A 9,964-nucleotide genomic window follows, 5' to 3' on the forward strand; every position below is an offset into this window, starting at 1 on the left:
GCTGAGAGTGGAGCGCGTTGAGAGAGCCTCTCCTCATTGGTCAGGATGGATATAGAGTAAATGGAATGCACCCCGGATTATAAGGCGCTCTGTGAATTAACGTGTGTATGTGTGTCTTTGCTCACATATAAGGAGCACTAAATATTCTTCCTAAGTGTGTAACATCCCTCCTCCACGTCCACAGCTCTCTATCGTCTCTATGAGGAGGACAGAGTAGCTGGACTACACTGCCCTGTTTCTAACATCAGGCCAAAATAAACTTTTATATTGAATTAACTTAATTCTTAAATAAGATTTTCCTAGAATTTTACCTCGGTGAGATAAAAGTTATTCTCAAAGCATCTCAGGCCTTCAGAGCTGCTAAAGTGTCAGGAGTGGAGAGGAGGACTTTAGTGATCCTCAGAGTCTGAAGCAGGAAGATGGAGGAAACACAGAGAGCTGATTGGCTGATCCACCTGAACACAGAGAGCTGATTGGCTGATCCACCTGAACACAGAGAGCTGATTGGCTGATCCACCTGAACACAGAGAGCTGATTGGCTGATCCACCTGAACACAGAGAGCTGATTGGCTGATCCACCTGAACACAGAGAGCTGATTGGCTGATCCACCTGAACACAGAGAGCTGATTGGCTGATCCACCTGAACACAAAGAGCTGATTGGCTGATCCACCTGAACACAGAGAGCTGATTGGCTGATCCACCTGAACACAAAGAGCTGATTGGCTGATCCACTTGAACACAGAGAGCTGATTGGCTGATCCACCTGAACAGTGGCGGAAATGAGCGCAGGAACTTCTTTAACAATCATCCATTTATTAATATGTAGATAAGACATAATTAGATTTCCCCATAGAGGGAAATTAATTAGTTTCAGCAGCCTGGTGGGTTAAAGGTGCAACTCTAGGAAAAATACATAATATGTAAAATATTCAACGACATTAATGTAGCTTCAGCTTATTAACGTTCCAAACCAGATCTAGCACTCTGGGTTCCTTCTAATTTATTGTGGACCCAGAGAGAATTTAAAGTCATTATGAACAAACTTGTATTTTATTGACAACCCTGTGGACTCACCTGGAACTGGTCGCCCCTCACACTGACGATCTGTTAATCAGCTGATCAGCAGACCGTCAGTGTGAACACCTGTGGGAGCAGACAGGTGTGTCTAAGAACACCTGTGGGAGCAGACAGGTGTGTCTAACAACAGCGTGATGGAAGGACATCAGCAATGAGCCAGAGAAGCAACGACAGCAGGACGTCCATCTGGGAAGCTTTTAGGTCATTTCAAGGATTGTTGGTGTTACTGTTCAACGACATCAGGGTTAATAGAGCTTCTTTTCAGGAGGACTTTCACCTCATGAGGACAAAAAGATTCAGTAAACGGGAAACTTCTCCACTCTGGAAGGAAGAGAGCGTTGAAGACAACCGTCCGTCCCACCTGCTCTTCCTCTCCCCTCCTCTTCCTCTTCCTCAGCCTCACGGCCTCAGGGAGTCCAAACTTCAGAGACTCGGGTCGATAGCGGGACTTCAAAGTCATCCTGGTTCTAAGGGCTTCTTTGAAACACGCAGGAGGCAACAATATCTGATACACTCCAGATCTTCTTGCATCAGCAGGGCTGCTGTGGACAGATGCAGGCTTGGAAAAGAGACAAGTCACTGTGAGGAGGAGGAGGAGGAGGGAGAGATGAAGGAGAGGATGAAGTGGGAAAGAGAGAGACTGAGGTGATACAGATCCAGCTGGATGAGGTCAGAGCTGACATCAGGTCCTCCTGACCCAGTGCTGCTGTCTCTGCCTCTCTCTGAGGCCATCTGGCTGCTCCTGGTTCTGCTCCTGGTTCTGCTCCTGGTTCTGCTCCTGGTTCTGGTTCTGCTCCTGGTTCTGTTCACAGTCAGGAGTCAGAAACACGCTACAGCAGAGCAAACTACCAACAACATATTTGATGTTCCATTACTGACGCTATGATTTATGTTCGCTGACAGAGAACGGTGCCGATGTTCCGGTTATTTCTGCAGAACCTCTAGTTTGGTCCGTTTCTGGAGGAAGTTCTGTGTGCTGAGAATGGGCCAAAGCAGGGAGGCAGGATTTTATTCTGACGATCCAGATTAAGGAGAAAAACAGTGTTTTAAATGGTGGTGGGGGGGGGGGGGGGGGTGTAGAGAGAGTATAGAGCAGCAGCCAGGTTGATGAGGTGTTACTCTGACCAGGCATGAAGCCTCATATAGCAGCAAACTAGTGATGATTAATGATTAATCAGCTAATTATCTGAAGACCAGCAGGGACTGACCTGAGGCAGTGGAAGGTCTAAAGTCCCCCCCCCGCCCCCATAACCCCGTACGCTCGGTGTCCTTCAGGAGACCCTGTGCTCCTCAGCCGATCCTCAGGGTGGTCGTTGTCCGGCTGAAGCTCCGCTTCCAGAAGCCGTCTGGTGACTTAAAAAATGTGAAACTCAGCATCTGAAACATTTTTATTGTTTGGGGGAAAATCCAGATGTTGCCTTCATCCTGAGCCTGTTTTAACAACCTGATCCCCAGATTTATGTTCTTAAAGAAAACTTTTAAATACTTAAAGTTTTTCTCCTCCACAGGTCTGACTCCGACTACTAAGGCGTGTTCACTCGGTCTCAGCAGGCAGATAAAACAGAGTTAATCATGAGTTCACTTTGAAACTGGCTGACAGAGAATGGTTCATAGACGCCATTCAGGTCTGAGCCTCAACGCTCCGGGTCCCCCCGGACCTCTGCCCCCCCCCGCCCCCCCCAGGCCTGATGAGGCTCCAGGAGCTTCACCCAGAGTCAGGCTGCCTCCGTCTGAACGTCTTACCTCCAGCAGACAGGTGGAGGCGCTCTGCAGCCTGGAGTCCTGCAGTTAAAACCTCTTTGGGTTTGTGAACACAGGGATTCTGTTTTCTGCCATCAAAGAATCTGGAAATGTTCTGTCCACAACCGCCTCTTTGACTCTGGCTGAACTTTAACGCAGAGCTTTACTGGAATCAATAAAAGAGGAACGTTGGTTCAACAGAGCTGCTAAAATCTGAGGGTCTGAAGCTCCTTCACTCATTCATCTTTCACTCATTCATCCTCAGCTGAGGGGGACCGCCGCCTCGCTGAAGGTCCGTTTCACCGGTTCTGTTGGAGTAATCGGGTTCTGTTACCGTTTCCTGCTGTGAGACGACGGTTCTGTTTCTCCCTCTTCTCTCCTTCTCACTACAAATAACGTTCATCATTTACCGTGTCTGAGTCTCTGAGGTAATTATCGCAGAATCACGGCTGGAAATCAGTCGTGTTTGAATCTTCATCGTCTAAGAACTCCATCCTCACTGCCCACGCTGGTTAACTGAGATCCTACTGATTAAAGGGGGGGGGGGGGGTGAATGATGTGAGAGGAGAGCTGGGGGTACTTTGTCTTGCAGCTGCAGAGCCGGTTCTCCCCCGCGGTCCTCGGGGTTCTGGAACCTGAGCTGTTCCTGGTCCAGCTCACCTGGAGCTGATCAACGATCTTCTCAGTCTGCAGTCAAGTCCTCCAGAGTCCTGCTGAGGGCCTCATTGTTGACTCAGGTGTAGAAGAAGAGACGCAGGTCTGAGTAGCAGGACACCGGCCCTGGAGGACCCCCGCTTTAAAGGGTCTTCATCCTAACTTTGGGCTCCTCGGTTCTGCTCGGTTCTGCATGTTGTGGGTTTTTCTGTGACTGGGATCAGCTGCCATCATGGAAGCTTGGACTGACCTGGTTTAACGGTTTAACAGTTTAACGGTTTAACGTTTAGGGTGAATATGGATGACCTGGTGTATAATCCTATTTCCTGTTGGTATTTCTACTTCTCTGTCATTTGCTGGCAGTCGTCTGTCAGGCTGATGTGTGGATGAGCCTCGTGTTCACAGCGTCTCACCATCCATGGTCTCTGATGATGGCTGAGACGTCACGGCTGCTTCACACACATGTTCTGACAAGGTTCTGCTGGTTGAACTGGATCTCTCATGGAGACAGAGAGATCCATGAGAGATGGAGCAGCAATTCAATTCAGTTTTATTAATGTAGTGACATGTATCTACTCATGAAACACATCATCATCAAGGCTCTTTCCAAAGTCAGCCTCCATCAGATCCTCCAGGTTGGTGAGAAAGTTTCCTCTCTAAGGAAACCCAGCAGGTTGCATCAAGTCTCTCCAAGCAGCATTCACTCCTCCTGAAAGAGCGTAGAGCCACAGTGGACAGTCGTCTGCATTGTTGATGGCTTTGCAGCAATCCCTCATACTGAGCATGCATGAAGCGACAGTGGAGAGGAAAACTCCCCTTTAACAGGGAGGAGAACCTCCAGCAGAACCAGAACCAGGCTCAGTGTGAACGCTCATCTGCCTCCACCCACTGGGGGCAGCAGAGGGCAGAGAGACGTCTGGCCTATTGCAGAACCACGCTATGCAGCCTTTAGTACCACTGTGTTTTACCTTCCAGGATGTCTGGATGTTCCTGCATACTTTGATGGGCTGGACCGGGCTCTGTTGATTTAAAGCAGATGTTTTGTATCTTACAGCTTTAATTCCAACAACGTCGGGTATCTGGGCGATCTCAGCCAACGTTCAAAACGGTTTCCTGGGAAATGAAGGGAGCCGGACTTCTGTGCAGAGCCGGACCGATGCAGTAACACCATGTCTGAGTAACTTTGATACATGCAACCAGAAATGATCCACTAACGGCAGGCAGCATGACTTTAGGCTCGTCCCCAGAGGGAAATGCTCCCTGCAGTCAGATGGAAATCAGAAAAACATAAAATCACTGCGGTGGTAGCTGGAGCTCCAGGGAACGCCTCAGCACAAATATCAGTTATAAATGATCAGAGCAGAATGATAATCAGACCTGATCACATTCTGAACGAGGTCCTGAGAAATAATCCACCTGCTGGTCCTCCTCTAGGTGATCTGGACCTCCTTCCAGACGCTGGGAGCTCAGATGGACCATAGAGTGGGTGATAAGAGGAGCAGAGAACGTCTCTGAGGGACTCGCCTTAGAAAGGTTTCTGTTAGGTCACCTAATTTAGTGCCACTTTCACTATTTGTTTAATCAAGCAGAAAATCTGTGTTTCTACCCTAAACATGGAGAAGCCCAGGCTTTTTATGAATATTGGTTCAGTGGCACAACACAGAAGGACATGTTGCTGTTTAATTATCATTTTAACCAAACTGTAGAGTCTTGGTTAAAATGATTTTCAGTCAGCTCTACTCCTCAGATCTCCACCTGGCAGGTAGATTCATTCTCCCCCAGGAAGAGCTCGGCTCCATCCAGCAGCCTTTGGTGTAATTAAAGAGCCGGCTAAAGATGACATTTTAAAAAGTCCACTCAGGAGACGGCCTCAGGCCTCAGGCCTGGACGCTCCAGCATCCAGAGGCCCAGAGCAGCAACTTTACAACAAGCAGTCATTAAATCTGGCTAATGTGACTCACCTGCGTCAGGACTAGAGCCTGCAGAACCGTTCTACTCACCTTTAAACTACTCTGGGGGCAAAGAACGTAAACGGCTTTATTTAAATGTATCAGACACATTTTGAGGCCTGAAGTGACTTTCTCTTTCTGAACTGATGCCATTCCTAACATTTCACTGCACTGTTGGTCCCACAGAGCCAGAAAGGAGCCAGGACCGGCTCAGAAACAGCAGAGCAGTGAAAACACAGAGGAAGCAGCGAGACGGGGGCAGCTGCATCACGGTGAGCTGCTGATAAGCTGAAACATCGCCACGGCGCTCTTATAGTGACGGCGGCGCCGAGCTTTGCTCCGTCTGCTCGGGTCCTGAGAGCTCTTGATGTGCCGTCATCCACGGACCTCCTCCAGCATCAGTCAGACCCTGAAACGGCCCAAAGGTTTTTATCTCTGTGATAATCTGGGGATGCCATCATGTTCATGAATAGTTTAGCAGAAATGGAGGATACTCACCTCTGGAGATGATTTATTACATCCACCCTCCAGATATTCAGGCTTTCATCTCTAAATGCAGCTTCATTTTATTTCATTTGCTTCATGTCAACCTGGAGTTGTCAGCTTTATAGCATTCCGGTGTTTAGATGTGATGTTTTGGCTGGATGTGAGAAGGAAAGCATGTTTCTGCTGTTTTCCTGTGAACAGAGAGGATGAGGCTGAGAGAGGAAACTGATCCGCCTCCAATACGGTTCATAATACAGAAATAACTTAAACGCTGCTGCAGCCTGATCTACAGCGTGGGACGTGAACAGAGCGGTTATTACAGCTACAGGTGACCCTGACTTTAATCTGAACTCAGTCCTACTGCCAGTCGTCCAGCTCAACCTCCTGCAGGACAGCAGCAAACATCTCAACCTGCTGGGGTCCCTGCTTCACCTGGACTCCTGTTCTCACCTGGATCTATGCCACGCTGCACGTTATCCGCCTTTTATTCCTGACAGCCGCTGCAGATTCCTGCTCCAGACGAGGAGCGGCTTCTGTTAGCAGCTTCCCCAGTCAGACGCCTCCTGGTTTGGATCAGAGGGATCCCTCTGCAGCAGAGCTGTCGGCGCTGGATTTCAGCATCACACAGGCAATTTTCTGACTTCCTTTCAGGAATGGGCTGTCCTGCGTGTAAACCCTGCAGCAGAGACTGATTGGGTCTGATCCTGAGAAGCTTTAGATCTGCTGGCAGCGTCTCACAGCAGCAAACATGGAGCTTCCTGCTGTTCATCCTCACCTGTCCTCTCCTTCATCCTGCTGCCTGCTTGGGAATACGATGAGCTCGGACCTGAGAACCACACGGCAGGGAATTGACTGATTATGAATCTGAAGTGCTCCAACAAAAAGATCTGAAGCCCTCCTCCTCTGACCGCCTGACCTTCATGATGTGCATCAAAGAGGCTGCTGCAGAGGAATCAGGGAGGTTTCAGCGTGATGCCAGGTTTCATTACACGTCCTCACACCACGGCTGCTCTGCCAGTCAACATGCAACAGCAACGCCTCCGGGGGCCCCCGTCTGCCTGCAGACAAAAGTCCGACAGCAACGTCTTCATGTGCTTAAATCACTCAGTGAAAGGTCATCTTGTTTGTGACAATCCAAGTTTATGTTCTTAATAAGTATAATCTGAGCACATCTGACAAGAACACTGCTCTTTACTCACTGGAGGACCTTTAGCTGTAAATTACTGGCTCACAACACAGATGCTCCTTTTGGTTCCAGGGATGGTGCTGCTGTGTGAATTTAGAGGTTTCCACAATAAATAATCTGCATGATTTACCGGTTCCTGCTGAATAACCCAAAACTAGCTAACAGGAAAGGTTTTAGTCTCACAAACAGGGACATTTTAAGATCTTCACCTGGTTCTAAATTTAAAAATAAAATGTAACATTTGTCCTGGAGAGGTTAGTCCCCCCGACTGCTGCTGTGGCCCCTGAGCAAGGCCCTTCACCCCAGAATGCTCCCTGGGGGCCAGGTTAGATGCTGAGGATGGATTTCATTAACATTTATGTCACAATGACAAATAAAGACGATTATCATCATTAACCTGAAGTGTATAAAACAACAGAGGATCCTCACCGCCGTTAATCAGCAAACAAAGTCAGAAAGGAGGAACATTGTGATGTAAAGCTAACTTAAGACAGAGAGCTACTGGCTGCTTTCAGCAGATGGACCAAACTCAGCCCTGCAGGCGCTTTGCTGGTCTGGAGCATACGGTTGCGAGTACGATGCCGGGACGGTAAGGACATCAGCAATGACCTGCTGCTGCCCATCACCTGGGAAGGTTCCAGGTCCAAACCATCTAATCCTTCATCCTGTGGAGAGGAAAAACCGTAGGAAGTATCTGAGTGATGTGCCAAAACTACACATTTTACCCAAAAGGGAATTTAAACATTTTAAAGAGCAAACTTTTTGCATGATTTGTCTAATTTTGAGTGGAAATGATTCTCTCTCCTTGTTGATGTTGAGGTGGCTGCATAAATTTAAATGTATTGGAATTAAATTCATGTCCACCACAATATAAACCAGGTTTATGGTATATTTTTTGTAGTTTATCTTTAAAGAGACATGTGCTTGGTGAAGTTTCTGGATGAACTTTAATATTTTACTCCTCTGAAAACGACGGTTGCTGTCAGCGTGAGTTCTGGTTCTGGCCCAGATGTTTTTTAGAAATGATCATGGCGTGATGAAAATGTTAATATCAATCAAAAACAATAGATTCCAAATGGTGCGGCGGGAGTTCTGGTTGTGCTTCATAACAACAGCATCTCCCCATAGACTTCAGTGGGAACTGGTGATGGAGCCGGTTCTGTTTTGACCTCAGTAGTTCTGCCATCCTTTCCATCAGAACCATTAATCATAGTTTAAACGGAAAGTTGGACTTTACCTGATCCACTTATAATTTTGATAAATTTTTCAGGCGTTTCCACAATTATGGAGCCAACCGGCTAACATCGACATCAAACAAGAGACTTTGCATTGTTAAAAAACTGAAAAATAAAATGAAGCTAAAGCGGAAGTTCAATTGAAGAAACTCATCGCCTGCCTCCATTCAATCAGAGTCCGATCCGCCTCTGATGTGAGCCAATCAGCTACGAACCGCACATCCATGAAGCCAATCAGCATCCTGTGCTCATCTTAAAAGCAACTTCAAATCCACGTCTCAGCCTGCTAACCAGCAAGCGCAAACAGCATTGCATCATGTCGGATTTCAAATCAGATGTCCGATTCAACCCGCCCCCAACCCCTTCTCCACCATCATAGCCGAGTTCATCTAGCTTCCAAGACGTTCCTCCATCCTCAATCATCAGAGTGTTTTCTCCCTTCAGTCTTCATCACTCCCTATCGCCTGTTACTGGTCCGGCAGAAGACCACCATGTTGGGCCCGGTTCTGCCAGAGGTTTCTTCCCAAAGGGGAGTTTTTCCTCTCCACAGTCGCTTCAAGCTTGCTCATCATGGACAGTTCATGCAAACCGGTGTTTATCAAGTTGGACATCTATCTTAAACAGATCACCATATGGACTGAACAAACTTCTTCTATCTCCACTCCACCACCAGTTTCAGACCTGGGGGGAACATACCTGTTCTCATACATCTACTTATGCATATTAAAGTATAATTCAGCATTAATGTTCCTGCCGAGATCTAAGCGCCAAAGACTTAAATTATCGTGTCAATAAAATCCTTCTAATTGCCATTTCTTTCTCTGTGAGTTTTTCAGATTGAAATATAGTTGTGGAAAAAACTATTGGAAATGAAAACCCTCGACACAAGAACAGTACCAGCTTGCATTGAAAGAACTTAGACTCTGAAACTTCTTTCACTGAAAAAAGCTGCAGTGTAAAATAGTTTTTTGACCCAGGAAAGGTCAAGGAGCAAGAGCTAGGAGCTGTTATTAGAACGATTCAGATGCAGCCTGTGTGTCTCCCACTGCTAGAGCATTTCCTGTTTTCCGTCCAATCAGAGCCAGGATGCAGAGAGACGCCTTCACTCCTATTGGCTCCCAGCAGGTCTCACCTCTGGATGGTAGTTTTTCTTCTTAAATGTGGAACTGCAGCGTTTCTCCACCAGAAAACATTGCAGGAACAGCTGCTAGGCTCCTGCTAATGGTTCAGCCTGTTGACTCTCCGGCTCGTCTGCCGCCGCTGGACTTTAATCCAGTTTGGAAAGCACTTGTAGCGGGCTGCGTCTCTGCTAAAGTGCAGGAACACATGTGGGACCCACAAATCACTGTGGAGCTCAGAGTGCCACGCTAACTGCTGCATCCACCCACTCAGCTCCACTCAGAGACCACAGGCACTTAAATATTAACTGAGCTTATTTTCCAAGAACGACTTAGTCAATTATGAGCTCTATTTGCTGCAAATCCCAGTGGAAGGAAAAGAAAACACACAGTCAATCAAGTGAGTGATCACATCTCTGAAGAAGTGTGGAGGCAGACGGCATCAGGAAGCTCAAAGGGAGACGGGAGGAGGGAAGTACTTATCTGGGCAAAGTATCCAGGAAGTCCCTGCTGACCA

This window comes from Fundulus heteroclitus, chromosome 20, assembly GCF_011125445.2.
Source record: "Fundulus heteroclitus isolate FHET01 chromosome 20, MU-UCD_Fhet_4.1, whole genome shotgun sequence".
Classification (NCBI taxonomy): Eukaryota; Metazoa; Chordata; class Actinopteri; order Cyprinodontiformes; family Fundulidae; genus Fundulus; species Fundulus heteroclitus.